General features: G+C 42.7%; 2 pseudogenes; both read right to left on the bottom strand.

Moving 5' to 3' along the window:
• Positions 1–9,621: 9,621 nt before the first annotated feature.
• LOC106698739 lies at positions 9,622–10,826 on the bottom strand (annotated as a pseudogene).
• Positions 10,827–14,281: 3,455 nt separating this feature from the next.
• Positions 14,282–17,248, bottom strand: LOC106698738 (annotated as a pseudogene).
• Between the last annotated feature and the right edge of the window lie 1,873 nt (positions 17,249–19,121).

Here is a 19,121-nt window from a genome sequence, read left to right as displayed (position 1 = left end):
GCATGGCTTTCACACAGCGCCTGTTCCCAAGGTGGCATTATGCAGCAGGCAGTCTTCTATGAGATGCGCATATGCAGAATGCAGACCACAGGCCTCCAGTATCTTAATCTTTAAAAGTATCTAGGATCACCCTGGCCGAATGGCTCAGTTGGTTGGAACATCATCCCATACACCAAACTGTGGCGGTTTGATTCTAGGTCAAGGCTCAACTGATCGATCTCTCTCTCTCTCTCTCTCTCCCCCTCTCTCCTTTCCTCTCTCTCTAAAAGTCAATATAAAAACATATCCTACAAAAAAAACATATCCTACATATCCTTGGATGAGGATTTTAATTTTTTTAAAGTTTAATTAAAATAATAATAATAAAAGTATCCAGGATCTTCACAAGTTATATAAATGTCTAATCACTGGGTTGTACACCTGAAACTAATATAATATTTTATATCAACTGTAATTGAAAAATAAAACATTTTTTTAACTATCCAGAATCTTAGGTTATGTGAACACCTCAGAAGCCAGTCATCAATCTTCAAATGCTAGTTTTCCACCGAAGCCAGAGACTAGCTGCCTTCATGGTCCAGTGACAAGGAAAACGCTTTATACAGTGTGTTCAGACAATGACTCCAATGTTGACTCAACACAGTTCTGAAACCATTACATTTGGCTTCATTCACTGAGTGATCCTTGGCAGGGAGTTAGGGAGCCACGGTCTGTGGACTAGGATGATAAAAGATCACTCAAGTGCCTGGAGGGGGTGCACAGCAAAGCCAAGGTCTATTCAATCATACCAGCTTCTGGAGAGCTAGGAAAAGGAATCCAGGGAAATAGTCAAGGAGAGCGAACAATACATCTTTGTCCTGTGACCTCTAGGGAGAATCTTTTGGAGGATGTCACATGGTGCAGTGCATTGCCCACACTCAGCACAGCTCACAAGGACCATTTCAGAACTGAGTGTCATGCCCAGTCGCCACTTGGACACTGCTTCCCAGCTCTCTCTGTGCACTTATTCCCAGGTGTGCCAAACTTCCTGCTCTCCATCTTCATCCGATTCTTCAGGCTTGACACTTTGCCTCTTTCTTCAGGTATCACCATGGTTTCTCTAGACACTGACCTTGATAACCCACCACTCCAGCTGCTACTGCCTCCCCAGCTCAGCCAGCTTGCTCTGGGACCCTGTTCGGTCTTGACCAACCCCATGCTCAGTCTTGACCCACCCCAAGCTGGAAGTAGGCAGCCCACTAGGCAGATAGCTGAGACCACCATCCTCAAGATCATTTGACTCTTAGTCCCAAGGACTTTCTGGGAGATATGAATGGACCAAAGTTATATTAAATTCTACTATGTGGAAAATAAGATTTCAGAACATTTCAGTAAAAGTGTTCACAAATTCTGTACTGGAGCACCCATGGCAATAGAAGAAATGGCAAATGGTAATGTATATCGTATGGTTTCTCCTTCCTCATGCTCTTGCCTTGTTACCTGAAACTTCTATTGTAAGAATCTCCCCCAAGGGTAGTGCAAGTAAAATGCAAAATTGTTCATATCTGATAGGTGATAGCTAATGTCATGTCTCTCACACATCCTTTTCAAGAACATTTGCGGGGAGGGCCTAGTATTCACAAAAACCATTTAAAAATCCATGACTTGATCAGCTCCCCTTTCTAGACAATTTTTCATTTTACTGGAACCACCCTTGGGGAGACTCTTACAGTAGAAGTTTCAGGCAACAGGGCAAGAGAATGAGGAAGAAGAAGGAATGATTCTTGGGCAAAGAGGTCAGATTCTCTAAACTCCCACCATTCCCCAGGAGTTGGACCACAGTGGGTGGAACCAACCTGGACACCTCCTTGGGCTAAGAGTTCATTTTTCCAAAGACCACAGAGAAGCCTTCATCTCTCATCAGCAGCAGGAAATCCACATTCTTCATATTGTTATCAGTGGAAGTGGAGTTCCTGGGGTACCTCGAGGAAAAGAATTTCCTGAGGCCCCCACAAGAAGATGGGGTTTCATGGAAAGCTTTATTGATTATGTAAAATTAATGGGGTTCCTCTCCAAGGTCCCATCTCTGTCAGTCAGTCTTGCCATGAAAGAAATCCAATCTTGTTTTCAGCAGGGCCAGAATTAAGTCCACTGCCCAGAATTTCTGTTCCATATTAAAGTCCAGTCCAGGCTCTGGCTGGTTAAGCTTGTGTTCCCAGCTGCAATTCATTGCATGTGGGATCCACATGGCCGTGGAGAGAGAATAGGCAAGCGCACGGAACAGCGGGTCACAGAGCCAGAGAGAAAACAAGAAAAGAACAGAGAGAGTGATTTCTTTGTCTAGGGATTTTAACCAGAAGCTTCTTCAAACTAACCAATTAACTTTCCAAGATTTTGAGTGTTTCTGATGGGGTCCACCCGATAGCCAATCCATTGTTCCCCAGGCCAGCCTGACAGGCAAGCATCTCCCCTGCGGCACCCGGACTTCTACCGGACTCTCCTGCCTGTGTGCTTGTCTCCTCCTTCTCCCCGACAGTTCAGTACCAGAGAGGGGAAGGGAAGGGCGTTAACCCCTGGGGGAACAGTGCTGTGTGAAGCTGTAGCTTCCTGGTGAAGCGTCCCAGGTGACCATGCCTACAATATCTGATTTCCCTTTGCTTTCTTTCCTTTTATTAATATTAATAACTAGCTAATTTAATGGTAACAATATTACTAACAAGAAATAAGGACAAATGGAAGCCTGGGTCTTAAACATACTCCTAAATCAATAAGCATGCAACAAACTCTCTGTTGGCAATGTGGTCTGGAAGGAGAACACAAGGAATTCAAAAGCCACATCTCCGGTTATAACCCACCCCACCATTCTTTCAACACTGTTTCTACAAATGATAACTTGTAAATTCACCTGTAGCTGCGGAAAAGCAGCCTGTTTGCTTCAAGGACTCTAGGAGCTAATCTCAAAGGAAGCAAGCAGGCTCCAGCCTTCAGGCATTTTGGCTCCAGGAGATTTGCTGACCTACAACCATAGAACCAGGATGATGAAACCAGATTGTTGCTTAACTGGCTCCGCGATGGTTGGTATGGAGCAGACTGTGCTGACTCACACCCAGCACCCTCAACAGACAGCCCACAAGCCCCTCCGGTTTTCTTTGTTCTGCTTTCCCCTTCCCTGCTCATAAAAACTGCACTGAGATCTTTGTGACGTTAGTCCGCCACTTTCTCAAGCTTCTGGCTCTTGAATAAACCCTCTTTCCTTGCACCAACCCTCGTCTCTAGATAATTGACTTTCTTTTTTTTTTTTAATATATTTTATTGATTTTTTTACAGAGAAGAAGGGAGAGGGATAGAGAGTTAGAAACATCGATGAGAGAGAAACATCGATCAGCTGCCTCCTGCACACCTCCTACTGGGGATGTGACCGCAACCAAGGTACATGCCCTTGACCGGAATAGAATCTGGGACCTTTCAGTCCGCAGGCCAACGCTCCATCCACTGTGCCAAACCAGTTAGGGCATAATTGACTTTCAAGTTCAACCTGGGTTCAGTGTCACCATCATCCTGGAAAGCTCTAGAGGGAAATGATTTTGTAAAACAACAAAATGTATATAAAGGAGGGAACTAAAGTGTCTTATTCCACACAAGCTTTTCACTGACTTGTGTGTGTTTTTTATTATTGATTTTAGAGAGACAGAAACATCAATTTATCAATTTGTTGTTCCATTATTTATGCATTCATTAATTAACTTTTGTATGTGCCCTAACTGGGGATCGAACCCATAACCTTGGTATATTGGGGCAATGCTCTGAGAGTGGAGAAGGACAGGTAATGAGAATAGAGCCTCAGCTGTCTAATCATCATTCACCTTACTAACTATAGATAAGAAGTTTTCTTACAGACCCTGGGAAACTGGAGGATGAAACAGGCCCTATAAAGATAAGACAATTTGGAGCCCAGATGGGTCCGTGACTCAGAAAAAGAAATACATTTTGAGAACAGACCAAGGACAGGACACGCTTTGATTTGGTTGCTGCACCTGGACCCTGACCCCCTCCAGGAGTTTATCTCAGGAACTCTGATCATTCTCCGGTCCCAGAAATGGGCTGAGCTGTTTGCAACATCAGAAAAGATTAGCCACCTTATTATCAGACTTTGAGCTTCGGAAGGCTGGACTGCAGACTCTACCCTCCCCTTTCCATGTTACATTTGTAGCAAGCAGCTGCATGTAGCTATCTTCTCCCTCGTGTGTGTATATAACCAGCCAACTGGCAAGGGGGATCAGAGCAGATTTTTGTGGGTGACCGACTGCTCTCCCATACTGCTGGCATTATTAGAATAAATGCTCATATATGATCCAACCCTGCCTCTCCATAATTGGCTCAAGTGGTGACAGGCAGCCCGGACCCCTTGGTTGTCCAGTTACATAACCATCTGAGCTACCCATCCAGGGCCAAGAAGGTTCTAATCTACAAGTCTCTCCTCTCTCACTGGAGAGGGCAGCTGCCCTGCTCTTCCCTGAAGCCACTGTGGCCAACTTGCCCCAGAGGAGCTGGCCTTCTTTGCAGATTCAAACAAATCTGCAGGCCTCTGGGCTCTTTCTGCTGTTTCCTCGCAGGCAAGCTGCCATTGGTTTACAAATGTCCACTTCCCACAGGAAGATCAGCTTCTGGAGGAGAACTGACAGGGGAGAATTAAACCCCTGATGTGCCAAGAACTGAAAACATTCCTCTTTGTGCTAAAGGATGAGACTATAAATGACAAAGAATGCTAGCAAGCCTCCACTCCAGGGAGATAATCAACCCTGCCGGTAGAATTCTGTGTGGCTGGAGGGTCTAGAAGAGGGATTCTCTGAACAGAAGTTTCTGAGGGCCTTCGGATCAGAGGCTCAGCTTTCAGGGACTGGAAAAAAAAGAACAGTAGAAGACTCCAAGTAGGTGGACAGCCCTAAAAATCCCAACACCAGGACTGAAGCTGGGGCCACAAAGTCAGAATACAAGAGCAGGAAGTAGAGCCTGACACTTTTCATAAATTATCAAATGTAACTCCCTTATCAACCATCCAAAGTTGCTGCTACTGGGCTCAGAAGACAAGTGACTTACTAATTTAACACAGCCATGAGGAGCAGAACCAGCATTTGAGGAGGCCTTGGCCTTTCTCCTGTTAAAAAAATAAACTGAAGCATAGCAAAAATTTAAAGAGTTTATTTGAGCATGATCAATTCTAATCAGGCAGTGCCAAACTGGAAGCGGTTAGGAGCGCTCCTTGGACAGGAGTCGAGAGAAAGACCTATATAGAGAAGGTGCAAAAACAAAGAAACTATTTGATTGTCTATAGCTTAAAGCCTAGTTAGCTGTGTGTGACTGGTTTTCCTTGATGCTTTCGATTTCATAACGTTGAGACATTTACAGGCTTAGATGTTAGTTTGCTTACACAGGCCACCACAGCAGTAGGCCTCGTTGTTGAAGTAATTTAACACCCCTGTGGAGCTGTCTCCCTGGGGCCTGAATCCATTACTAGAACAGTCACTTCTACCTGGCTTCTCTAGTTTTTAAAGCATCATGAATGTGGGTTCTTCCTTATAAACTACAAAAACATAGGTAATCAAAACTCTCAACAGTTACAGATAAGGTCCAACTCCTCCTGGGCCATCACCCCAACCCTGTCTTCTAAAGAGATAATCTCTGCTACCCTTGGTACCTCTCCTGTTATCAGATGAAGTGGGGGGTCCTCTTCCCCACTGGTTGCTGCTGGGGTGGAGTCCTTGTGAAATCACAAGAAAAGGAATTTTCTGAGACTCGCACGGGAAAACAATGATTTTCATCCCTATGGAGTTAAATCCCTGCCTTTCCAAAGCCCCATTTCCCTTGGTGCAGTCATAGAAGTGTGGCTGGGATTTCAGTAGGGCTCAAACCAGAGTCAGTGTCCAGAGTTTCCGTCCAGTATGGGAGCTGGGTCCAGCACAGCATGAGGCTCCCTGCAGTCTATCAGTCCACGGTGTAGAGAGGGCCACAGTCTCCCTGGGAGAGTGCCAGGCAGCCAAAAGTGAGACATGTGCCAAGAGAAACCAAAAGAGCAAACTTCTTTGTTCAGGGGATTATATCTCCCAAATTTCCACATGCTTGCAGTGCCCACCTCCATTCTAGCCAACCATCTCTGTCCCCAGGTGTGATTGACAGCCAAGCACCTTCCTATGTCATCCCAACTTTACGAGGCATGTGTCTATCTTCCCTTTGTCGGTGCCCTCCCCCAGTGTTTTGCAGGGAACATGCCTGGAATGTCTGGCCTTCTCTTTGCTCCTTTCCTATTATTAATAACTAGCTAATTACAACAGTATCACTTCCAGAGCTTCTTGCATGTACATTCATATATGTGTGTCTGTTTCATGGGAGTAACTCTCACCTAAATGTTGTCCTATATTCCTCTGCAGCTCTCTTTTATTCAACAATACATCTTAGAGATCTTTCTCTGATAGAACACCGAGAGCTGCCTCATTCTGTTAGGGGCATACAAAGAATATTGTGGACCAGATATAATTATAAGAAGTATTAATCATGCTCTGTTAACAATGATTGTTTTGTTCTGATTAAAGAGAGCTTATTCCAATCAGGCTGGGAATTACATGTGGGACCTGGAAGCTCACCTGGAAATTCAGCCCATCCTCCACATCCGGGAGTTGCCTATTATCATGGAGAGGTTAACAAGCTTGTTGCAGAATTCAGAGGCACCAGCCCTTTGAAAACCCCCAACCCTTTGCATACCTCAGGCCTTTGGAAACGCCCAGCCACATTACCTGTAAACTGCCCATTTTGCATGCCAATTCTTATCCCTTTTGCCTGCTTCCCCATGTAATCTTTGTCCTTTCACCCAATATAAGCAGCTGGCTTATGGGGGGTGCAGAGCAGATTTCTGTGGGTGACCTGCTGCTCTCCCACGCTGCTAGCAGTGTTGGAATAGACACTCATATATGATTCAACCCTGTCTCTGCTGAATTGGCTCAAGTAGTGACAGGCAGCACAGACCCATTGATTGTGCAGTTACAATTCATTTTAACACAGCAATGCATTCAACAGCCTGGCTGTGCCACAGCTTATGTAGATATTCCCCCATTGTCGGGCAATTAAGTTGTGACTATTTTTGTGTGTGGGATGTGTGTGTAGGTCTTGCCACTATCATGTGGTGATGACCCAGGCACATTTAAGTATCCGAGATATAATAGGCCTCAGAAAATTATCTGAGAAAGCAAACAGATGCAAAGCCTGTAACTAAAGCTGAGGTTCTGGAAATTCTGTCTAAAGATCCTGCTTTTCCCCAATGGCCACAAATCAAATTTGTTGGAAACTGAGAACTTACTGTTAAAGCAAGACACAGCCCGTCTTCCAATTTAAGGAGGATATTGTAAATACAAACACATTTGAAAGTGGAGTTAAATCCTGCCTTCAATAACCAAAGGAATTAGTCCTGAAAGATTATTTCATACATCCAACATCCAAACCAACCTGAAATGAAAAGTTGGTATTGATAACGCATGGGAATTTCAGCACTATGAACCATACAAAGAGGATTTGAAATGCACTTACTGCTACTCAGTTTATATATTTATAATATTTTTCTTCTTTTGAAGCAAATGAGAAAATAGATTAGTTCTATATCTGACCCATAAAGATACAGTGAGACGTTGGCTAAGGAAATCCATTGATGTGGACAAATGGAATCTAACACACCAGAAGGAGAGAAAATTATTTTATCCACCATCCTTACCAATCCAGTTAATCCTGAATTGAATGAAGCTTCAAAAGATTACTTTTATTCTGCCCTGTCTGCCACCAGCTTTGCCTGGGGAACTTCTACACATCCTTCCTTACTCCGCCCACCATTTTCTGCAGGATTGCCCCTTTCTCCCAAACCAACTTAAATACCAGCAGAGCAGTACATACACATCTATATACCACAACATTTCATGTTTGGCACTCAAGTTGAGTAGGCTTTTTGAGAAAATACTATAGTGTGTGCATTTTGTTCCCCCAACAAATAACAGTTTTGGCACCTAGCTGGTTCTCAATAAAAATTTATTGGCCTTAAGATCTTTAAGGAAAGAGTACTCTTGTCATTCAGTAATCTCTGAGGGTTTATAAAAAAATAGACATGAAGGGAAAGCAATAATTCTCTAATTTAAGTCACTAGTTCACCGGGTGTTACTTAAGGCATTAACTCTAAGAAGTAAAGATTCTTTCCTTCTTAAATTAAACTATACTTCCTAGAATCTTCAGTATCTGAGATTTTGTATTAAGGACTAGAGGCCCAGTGCATGGAATTCGTGCATGGATAGGGTCCTTAGGCCTGGCCAGTGATCAGGGCCAATCAGGTACCCCACCTCCTGGCCTCCCTGCCTCTTCCTTCCCTCGCTCCCTCAGCACCTTGCCTCCACTGCTGGTCACCTGCCATGTTCCTTGCCACCCTCTGGTGGTCAGCACATGTCATAGCAAGCAATCGAACTCCTGGTCTCCCGGTCAAACTCCCGAGGAGACAATTTGCATATTTGCCTTTTATTAGATAGGATTCTTGTTTAATTAAATGATAGATTTTAGAATCAAAGAACTCAACAAAGGGGTCTACGATTAATTGCAGCTATAGAATCTAATACAGTATTTTTTGCCTTTTCTGATGCATGTTTCCTTTTGATAAATAAAAGCTCTCAGTTCCCACCCTTAGAGACTGTTGTGCCTCCTGGGGCTGGGGTGAGGAAATGCCCACGCCTAGGTGAGGATCTCCTGGCTATCTCAAGAGCTGAGCTGAGGTTCAGAAAACTAGAAACTACTTCCAGCATTTCCATTAAGAAAGTTCATGACCTTAGTTGTATTTACCAACCCTTTTGTGATTCTGCTTTCCCATATACAAAATGAGGACAATAAGCATATCTCACTTATCTAATCTAGACTATCAACTCCTACCAATCTTTAACAAGGCCCAAACATCGCTTCAGCTGTGGAGGCTTCCCTGGCACCTCCCCTGCACACACTTCCATTAAGAAAAATATTAGATGCTGCTGTGGTGGACATTCTAAAAATGACCACAGAAATATCTCTATTTCTACATGTAAGTTTTCTTCCCCCATTAAGAGGTGAAATCTATTTCTCCTCACCGTGACCTTGAGCAAGTCTTTGTGACAACTTCCAAGAGAGAAGGCTTGAAAGCCATGCTGCAGAAGATCCCAGGCTAACATATAAATGATGACATTGGCTCATGCTTTGTTCCCTCTTTAAAGTCCTGCACACTCTGAGCCTTGAGCCACCGTGTAAGAAGTCCATGGAGCCACCAGCAGGAGAGGCTATGTGGAGAAAGCAAATGGAGATATAGAGAGATGTCTGAAGGTCCCCCCCTGCTCCCTATGCTCCAGCCCCCACCCTTCTCAGCACAGTTGCCAGACAGGTGAGTGAATAAACCTTTGGGATGGCTACCACCTGACTGCAGCCTCATAGAGATTCTGATCCAGAACTGCTCCACAGAATATTCTTGAATTTCTGACCTGCAGAAACTGAGAAAATAAATGACTATTCTTGTTTTAAACCACTAACTTTTTTTGAGGTACAATTTCCATTTATTTTCCCCCCAGAGAATTTTTCTTCACTCTTTAACGACTTAGCTCCTTACATGGGCTTTGGTGGAGGTCATGGGGCAGCACCCGCAGGTCTAAATTGAGGTGAGGGTGTTTGGTCCTTCCAGGCTTCACGAGAATGATTCCTGACTACCTTGCTGTGAATGGCACAGCTCACACAGTAATGCAGCTTCACATACAGCTTGGGAAGCACATTGGCATCAAAGACACTCACTTCGGAGATGTCCCTAACGGCTGTGGCCTCTACTATGTTTTGAATGGCAAACTTCTTAATGGCCTTGTCCTTGGGCATGCACTGGGCACAGTTGGTGCAACGAATAGGTTGCACATGGCCTCAGCACGACCATTATTCCTACTTCTCTTGGTTATCTTGGAAAAGAGGACCCAAGAGAGTAAACCACTAACTTCTGAGATGCATTGTTACATAACAATAAATCACCAGAACAATTCCTTCCCCCTGAAAACCTATATGTCTATAGCACACCTATCATTATAAGTAACTGTGTTTATCTCTTGCTATCCCCTATTTGGTAGTAAAGTTCTCTAGGTCTAGAACCATATATTGTTATACCCAATATCTTGTATGAGGGCCTATATAGAAGCTATGAACCATGTATTATTATACCCAATATCTTGTGTGAGGGCTTAGGTAGAAAATATGAGTTGTTTGAATAGCTTGGAAGGATGGATGAATAAATGATGGAAGGAGGTTGTCAGAGCATCCAGAGCACAGCTGCTCTGAGTCTATATATTCTCCTGAATCCTACTAACAACTATGCCAAGTGTCAGAGAAGGTTTCTTCTCGAAGCCTGCCCATTGCACTAACTGTTGGGTCTGAGCCTCTCTGCCAGGGGATGGACCTTCTTGGACGCCAGGTGGGAGATGGAGAAGCCATGAGAAGTTGTGGGTATATAAGAATGAGTCTTTATTGTAGAAGCCAATGGCCATTGTGGACCAAAGGGGGCACATGCTAACCTGACAAGCTCAGGGAAGACCTGCATGGTGGTCTTGCAAACTCAGAGACCTAAAGTAACCACAAAGGATGGTCTGAAATTAAACTTTAACTAAAAGCAGTTATGGTGGGTAGTTACATCCTAGGCCAGTATCTTCACTGACAAGGTCAACCTTTACCTTAACATACCCTTGAAATGTCTGGGTAACTTCCCTTTTTCTGGACCCCTTGGGGCACACCCTAATGTGCCTAGGTGCCAGGACAGATACCACAAACTCCTCCATGTTATCATATGAATTGTTGCTGCACCCACCTAAGTATGTGTCTATCATTTTACCTTTTATCCAATCCCAGGGGTTTCCCTGCTTTGCTTTCTCCTGCCTCTCTGGTCTATCATCAATGGATTTCATGTAACCCACCTATGTCCCTTCCTTTGATTGCAATGTATAAATACAGATGTAACCTGCCAATCTCCTGAGCATTATCTCAATTCGTTGAGGTTCTGCTTCCAGCATATGTTAACAGTTTGGCTCAAATAAACTCACAAAAATTCTTTACAGGTTTGAATGTTTTTATGTTAACACCATTTAGCCATCAGACAAAATAGTTCTTTACAGCAAAGTCCTCTATAGGCAGCCACACACTGGCTGGTGAACCAATACATCTTTCCTACAAAGCAGTAGTATCCTCTGTACCCACAGCCATTATCAGAACAGCCGCACACTGCCTCTGTATTCACAGCCTCACATAGCAGCAGCACCTGAGCTCTCTGCTCTTGCCTCTCTGGCCTCTCCCCTCTCTCCTTTTCTGCCTCACATAGTAGCTACATCCTCTGTGCCTACCTCAGCTCCTCCTCCATACACAGGCTGGTTAACATGTATTATACCACTTAGACAAAAGAGGCTAGTTGCCAACAGCTATAGAAGGGCACAGTATAACATGAGATTGCTGTGGCCTTGCAGCTGTGTAGTCCTTGGATATTCTGATTAAGATTCCCATGTTCAGAGTAGCCTTGGCCATCAAGCATATCAAGAACAAGGCCTTCAGTGTCTCTGGCATGGCTCCCACAGAGACATAGAGAGATAAGTGAATACTTCCCAGAGATGCTGTGGGATCCTATAAACTAATGAATATAAAATATCTTAGCAATGTCTTAAGATTTCCTGTTCTTAAATGATACATGTTATCCATCTTAAGACATGTATATGATTAGAGAGGTTTAAGGTCACAGACATTTTCTGGATAATAAATCCAGTAACATTCCCTCATTCTACTCCGACCCAGCTAAGCTGTAACTTAATTGTCTGTATTTCCATTAGTTATAAGCTCTGTGTTTTGTTTTTTTACCACTTTACTGTCAGAGCCTAGCACAATGCTTGCCATATATGTTTCTTTATTAGAAGTGGGGGAAGAAAAGAAGAAAGGAAAGTATTTCAAAATTCAACAAATGTCTGTTTAACTAGGTATAATAGTCTCCCCAATTATATAATTGTCACCTTTTGTAAACTTTCAAACATTGTAGTTCATAATTTCAGAAGGAATCCAGAAGACATTTGGAAAAAAAGAAATCTAAGCCCAATAGTTTGTCACCATCATTCTCAAGGTTTGATCAAGCAGTGGCTGCCTCAATTGAGTTGTGCAGTCATGAAGAGTCCCTGCCTTCTAGGGGTTTGCATCTGAACAGAATCTGAAAATGTATGGATCATTTAACACTCCCCAATGCCATGAGCAGGAAAAAATGATCACAAAACAGTCATTTGATGCAGATGCTGGTGTCAGGAGATTGTAGAAAAGTCATACCATTCTGAAGGCTTAAGCGGTCTGCCTAAGGTTACTTACTGCTGGTAATAATAATAGCTGCCACTTATTAAGCCCTTAGAAACCTAAGCACGTCCATAAATTAAATCATTTCATTTTCATAGCAACTCTAAGAGGTAATATTATTAGCATTCCCCCATTTTAAAGAAGAGGATTGTGATGCACAGAGAAGCAATTTGCCTAAGTCTCAGAGCCAGGAAGTCAGGGAGCTGGAGCATTGGCCAGGTGGTCTGTCTGCTCTTAACCATCATGCCACACTGCCAAACCCATGGCTGCCACCACACGTTACAGAGGCAAAGTGCACTGCACGCCCACTCTCTCCCAGCCACAGAGACATGGTCACGCAGGGAGACGGGAGGTAGTGGTTACTCTGAGAGTAACCCTAAAATTCCTCTCAGGGGAAATTCCATAAATAAAACAAGCTCATGGACAGATTTGATAAGGGCTTGAGGCCCTGTAGGCACAGCCTGGAAGAACTGAAGCTACAGAGAGTTAACATTTTTATGCAAGAAATCAACAAGAAAATAAGAAGTGTGATAGGAGAAGGGAAAGGAAAAAGGAGGCCCAACAAACATAGCAAGAAGCTGAAATTGAAATAGAAAACACTGCCACTGACAATTCACCAGAAGTAGAAGCAACTAAGGGGCCTCAAAGAACAGGAGGTTTAACCATTCATAAAAACGTCATTAGTAATGATCATTCAGTATCGCCAATATTTCCATTCCTGGCTACAGAGGTTGAGGTGGACTTCTCAGGCACCTGTAATACAGTGGAACCACATAACTAGTTCTCCCAAATAACAGCAACTACCAGGAGTCACTTTCCATGCAGCACATTTAGTTGCCTCCAGAATTTCTGACACCCCATCCCCTAACCCCCGCCATGGCGATCCAAAGTATTTTAGACATTTAGACTTCCAGCTTGACCCATGCTAATGCATAACATGAGCTGTAGCTATGGCTTTTCCAACATTCTATTATGGAAATTCTCAAACATTTAGAAATTGAAAGAAGCTTACAGTAAACAACTTTGTACCCAACACCTAGATCCTACAATTAACATTTTGCTGTATTTGTTTTATCACATAGCTATCTAGTCTTTTATCCCTCTATCCACTCATCAATCCATTTCATTTTTTGATGTATTTCAGAGTGTTACAGACATCAGTATTCATCATCCCTAAATACTTCAGCATGCATATGTCTAAGTGAATCAAATATTTGTTTGCAGGTTGTGTTTTGTTTTGTGTTGTTTTGGTTTTTTTTTGTTGTTGACAAAATAGTGAAGTGCACAAATCTTGCATGCCCATTGGAGAAGTTATATTTGTTGGTTTCAGCCACTGATATTTGGGTTTTATTATTACCACAGCAAAACCTAGCCTTCCTGGCTAATTCATTTCACTGGATGTTGTGATGTCACACTGCAGGTGCCCCCAAAATCTCTCATTCAACCTACCACACATGCAACCTGGAGTTAGAGGACTGTGCAGAAAGGTCAGGGAGGTCTCCAGTTCAGTGATATGGTAATAAAATGGGGATGTACACAGATGAATCAAAATGCAGAGTAGAGACTAAGAACTCTCAGCCAGCAGACCGTGGAGTGTGAGGCAACTTAGAAAAATGCAGCATCTTCTTGTGCAAGTCTACCGGGAAAGACTGGAAAGAGACCCTGGCTATGCCATGATATGTAGAAGTGGGGATTTGAGCCAGTTTGACCTGACTCCATGGGCACAGTTGATTAGTCCTTTCTCCTTGAACACTCTCTTCCGTTGGCCTCCAGGATCACCCTCTCTTATTTTCCTAGTTGTTCATTCTGTGTCTCCACTTTCTCCTCATCTCTAAATGTTGGAGTACTCCAGAGTTCAATATCTAGGTCTCTTCTTTTTTCTTTATTTTTTTTAATTTCTGTTCTTATTTATCTGTTACTCTTGGAAAATCTCATTTTTTACAGGATTCCGACTTAGAGGTAGAAGCTCTTGGCAATCTGTGTATGGAGTTTTTTCTTTGGCCTCCTTCATTTTCGTAGCCAAAAGTTTAGCATATTCTGTGGCCTCTTCCTTATTTTTCTTAGTAAATTGCTTCTTCAGAGGAATATGCTGATGTTTGCTTTGCAGGACACGTGGAGTAACCAGACATTGAATCTTGGGGGCTTTGGTCCAAGGTTTCTTACCTTCTTTGTTTAGGGCTTTCTCACAACACATTAGTGGACATCATCTTCTTTAGAGATTGAAAAGTTTGTGGATTCTGGTAGCTCTTTGGGGCCCATGGCACAATAATATCAGTGAGAATAGGAATATCTTTCTCCCCTTTGTTTATAGTAACCAAGTGGAGAACAAGCAGATTGGCATCCACAATGCTACCTCAAACAGATGAGAGCTTTCTTTATCCAGTCCTCCTTGGTCTATAATAGGAGTTCCCCTTACTCAGCAGCTGGTGAACATGGCCATGAGTCAAGACACCATGCTTCATGGGAAAACTTTGTTTGTCATTCCCACCACTGATTCAAACCATATAACCTTCCCATTTTTCTCAGCAGCAGAAACTCCTGTGGCCATACACTTCTCACAAAAGATACAAAGTTGGTGTTCATCATCCACTTCAATGAGTTTCTGGCAGCCAGTGGCTGCCAGAGATGCTCAGCTTCATCCTGAAGCAGCCAACTGCCTCCAAGGTGCCACAAAAGACAGCTCTTTTCTATCTATGCTCATCCCCCTGCAGATCACATCCAGTTCCATGGACTTACATATAGTGAATATGATTTTTTAAATTCCCAAATTTATATATTTAGCATAGACTTCTCCCCTGAACTTCATACTTCAAGATCTGATAGCCAACTTATCATCTCTACTTATAATTCTAATAGGAACCTCAAATGTAACATGTCCAGAACAGAACTCCTTACTGTGGCCCTGAAACTGTTCCTCCTGCTGTCTTCCCCATGTATCCCATGGCAACTTTGTCTCTTGTAGTCATCTTAAATCTGTGTGTGTGTGTGTGTGTGTGTGCACAATCGCATCTCTGCTTGTATTGTCAAAGATGTTCTGGATGTGCGGGCAATATGGCTGTGACATGTGACCCCATTGATCACTGGGGTGAATTCAGCTGATGTGGCTCATTAGGAGGGCATCCTCTTTCTCCCTTACTGCTCCACATGCATTTCTCCTGAAGCTGCCCACTCTGTCAAAGGGGATGACCTTCCCCAATAGAGGAGAACCATTCTTTGGTCAAGGATATACAAGTAGTTGCACTCCCCTACTAGAACCTCCAAACAAGCTCTCAAGGGCCGTTTGTAGGAGAACATAAGGTAGTCAAGCTCCCAAGATTCCAGACACATCCAACTGAGGTGCTGCATGTAGCAATCTGCCTTTCTTGAGGAAGAAAGGAAAGAGAGAGAGAGAGGAGAAAGAGAGAGAGAGAGAATTTTCTTTACCTTTAGAATGTATCCAGAATCTGATGAGTTCTTTCCACTTTACCGCAACTACCCTGGTCTGAGCTAATACATTTTTCTCCTGGATTATATCAAGAGTCCCAACAGGTCTCCCTGGTTCTAGCTTTGACTTCACACAGTCTCTTCTCAACATAGCAGCCAGAGTGGTTCAGTTACACATAAGTCAGAACACATCATGCTTCTGCTCACAGCTGTTTTGTGATTTCCCTTTCACATATAAAAGCTGAAAGTCCTTACATGCTACAAAATTCCACTCACTTTGGTCTCCCCTTATTCCCTAACTTTATTTCCTTCTAAACCCCTCTCATTCACTGCTCTTCAATAAAACTGACCCCTTGTTTATCTTGAATACACCAGGTACCCTCCTGCCTGGTTTAAATCAAAGGAGAGCTCTGCTAACCTAATGGGAAGATGTAGTCAGTCACAAGCTTGCTCAGAAGATCAATGATACCACATCGATAAGACTGATTTTCTCTTTTCAGTCTGCTGACTTCAATGCAATGGCAACAATATCCTCTTATGGTCACAAGGAGAGCTGTCACATCTCTAAGCTTTCTGTCCTGCCACGACAGTGTACAAAAGGGAAAGCAAGGGAGGTATTAGCAAAAGATCTCTATTCTCAAGTGCCTCCCTCTTGTCAGGGAGGCAAAACATTTGCAAAGGGCACCAGCACATCTCCTCCAATGTGTTATCGTCCAGAGCACATCCACTGGCACAGGGGAACATGATTACCATGATAGTCACCATCTGCGCCCCTGGAGCTGGCACATTATGGCCACAATAAAGTGGACATTCTGGGATCTACTAGGTACCACTTAACAGGCCATGAGATCCAGAAAGAGGAGCGCTGAACTCAACGCTTGCTCTGCCATTAACTTTGTGACATGTAGACATAATGCCCCATTCTAGAACAATTTTCTTATGAGCAAACTGAGGAGGTTGGGCTAGACGTTGCCTATTGGCTTAAATTTTCTCTTATTCTGTGGACTTCCAGTGTCATTGTAAAGATCTGAGTCTTCCTATGTGCCATTCCTCATATATGTACACATCTCCTAAAATGATGGGAACACTTAGATGTCTTTGATCACCTATTTTAAAGAGAGAAGAAAAATTTTAACGAGAACATTTTGTACTGCTCATTCCCTGCTAGCCCTTAAAAATAATGGTTCTTTTTCCATCATAACTGACATTTAAAAACAGACTTTCATATTCAATAATTAGGTCTGAAAATCATTCAGCATAAAAGTACAGCTTCCCAATAATTATTCTAGTGAGGAAATTAGAATGACCTCTCATAACTATGTTGCTAACCATTATCTTATTAATTTAAAAACAAGAAAATAAAAACAATGCTCCCTCTGACACCAAGATCTCTGTCATTACCAGAACATAAACTGAAGACTATATGAGTAGGCTTGGCCTGCTGCTCTTTGGAGGTCATTGGTGCTTAGAAACTGGAAAACAAATTTTGAGCTTTAAAACCTCTGGTGGGAGGCACAGGAACACCAATATATTTGTGTAAGATGAGAATGAAAAAAAAATAAAGAGAAAACTAAACCATGTGCTTTTTCTTTCCATTGGCATGCTCAGGAACTAACACATGCTAGTGTTCAAATGATATGTGTTGAATGAGTAAAGGGACAAGTGAATCCATTGTTTTTGCCCTTTTAATATATCTTGGAATCAACACAAACCAGCCATTTACTTGTACTATTATCACTTGTCAGCCCATCTTTTTTGATTCTCATGTTTCTGAGACAGTAATTGCAAAGACACAATTCATCTCTCTCCCCTGGTGTACAGATATTATTTCAGCTCACCTCCTAGCAGAATGAAAGGGACACTGATTCAGGTAAGCACCTTCTCAGTGCCTCATATTTCATGGAGTATGTAACCTTGCCCCCAGCCACTGTCTGTTAGGGCATCTGGTTCCACACAATTGTTGACACAAAATGCACACGCTGAAAGCATTTGCCTGGAAGTGTGGCATTCAGCAGCATGCTGCTGCCTTTTGGTATTTATCAAAAGCTCAATTTAGAGAAAAAAAATTGTTTTGGAGAGTATGTGAAATCTGCCCTTTTCATTCTTACATCCAGATATTCTAACGTTCACTCCTGAATGAAGCTAGACAAGCAGAAAGGTGTGGACTAAGACCATCATGGGCCCCTTTTCCTTCCTCTGCGCCCCTCCCCTGGGAAGGCTTTCACTGACTTGTCTATGGTGCGATGCCATCATTCAATGTTGAGAAACACAACAAGAGACACTCCGATGGAACCCCAGTATCGACACCGACGAGGTTAGGACACTGTTGCATTACACATTAGGGAGAGTCCCAGAAGGAATATTATTTTTGCCATAATATCAAAATGAGCTGTGCATCTCCTTAGGGGTGGGTATGTCTTTAATCTCATGAACTCCAAATATATAACCAATCAAATGTCCCTTTTTCATTTAGTTTCTAGAACACTTACTGAGCAATTTGAAGCCCATCTGTTACAAGAGTAACAGATTGTATGGCCTGCATTTTTGTTTTGGCTTCATTCCTTGTCCTTTTTATATCTCCACCAGCATTTTTTCCTCTTGTTTCTCACCTATTTCTCTTTATGGTGTTTTGAATGTGCTTTAAATCATTTATGGACCAAGGAGATGAGGCATAACTTTATTAATTTGTTCAGGTAAATTCACATAAAACTCAATCTTACCACATTTTAAGAGGCATTTTAAATGGGATCCACCTTTCAAAACCTTAGTGAGATGTGGCAACACAGACAAGATGTTCTGAGAGTTTCCCCATACGTGGCAGCTTACAAGTGCTTCAACCCCCGGGGGTTCAAAAGGCTATGAGTGATCTGTGTTTATAACTGTGCAGAGGGACAACTAATGGCAGGAAGGGACATCGGGAATGATTACTGGTCCAGAACTAGAAGGATGAGCTCCAAAGGCAAATATTGTGTGTTCAACACTTGTTGTCAAAGACCAGCCTTAGAAGGCATGGAAAGACTTCAAAAGTTTGACTAAAGGAATGTTGGCAGCACAGAATCACACCAGGCCAAACGGACCCCTTGAGGTTCCCATAACGATTCTGCACAGCCTTGAATCTCCACCGTAATTGATTGGGTCATCCAATTATCACCCAATGGATTAGGAAGCTTCACTTTTACCCAGAATGAAGCAAGTTTAAGGTTGAAAATGAAAAATGAAAAGAGATGATATCATATTTTCTTTAAAGAAAAATATGTATAGCCTGCAAAATATTTAAAGGCTAAAACTTTAAATTCTCTAGGCTGACTATTAGGTGATGGGAGGGTGGAATT

Source organism: Myotis lucifugus, unplaced genomic scaffold, assembly GCF_000147115.1.
Source record: "Myotis lucifugus unplaced genomic scaffold, Myoluc2.0 scaffold_224, whole genome shotgun sequence".
In the NCBI taxonomy this organism is placed as follows: Eukaryota; Metazoa; Chordata; class Mammalia; order Chiroptera; family Vespertilionidae; genus Myotis; species Myotis lucifugus.
The sequence above is the reverse complement of the archived record's forward strand: the minus strand, read 5'-3'. Positions and strand labels throughout refer to the sequence as shown.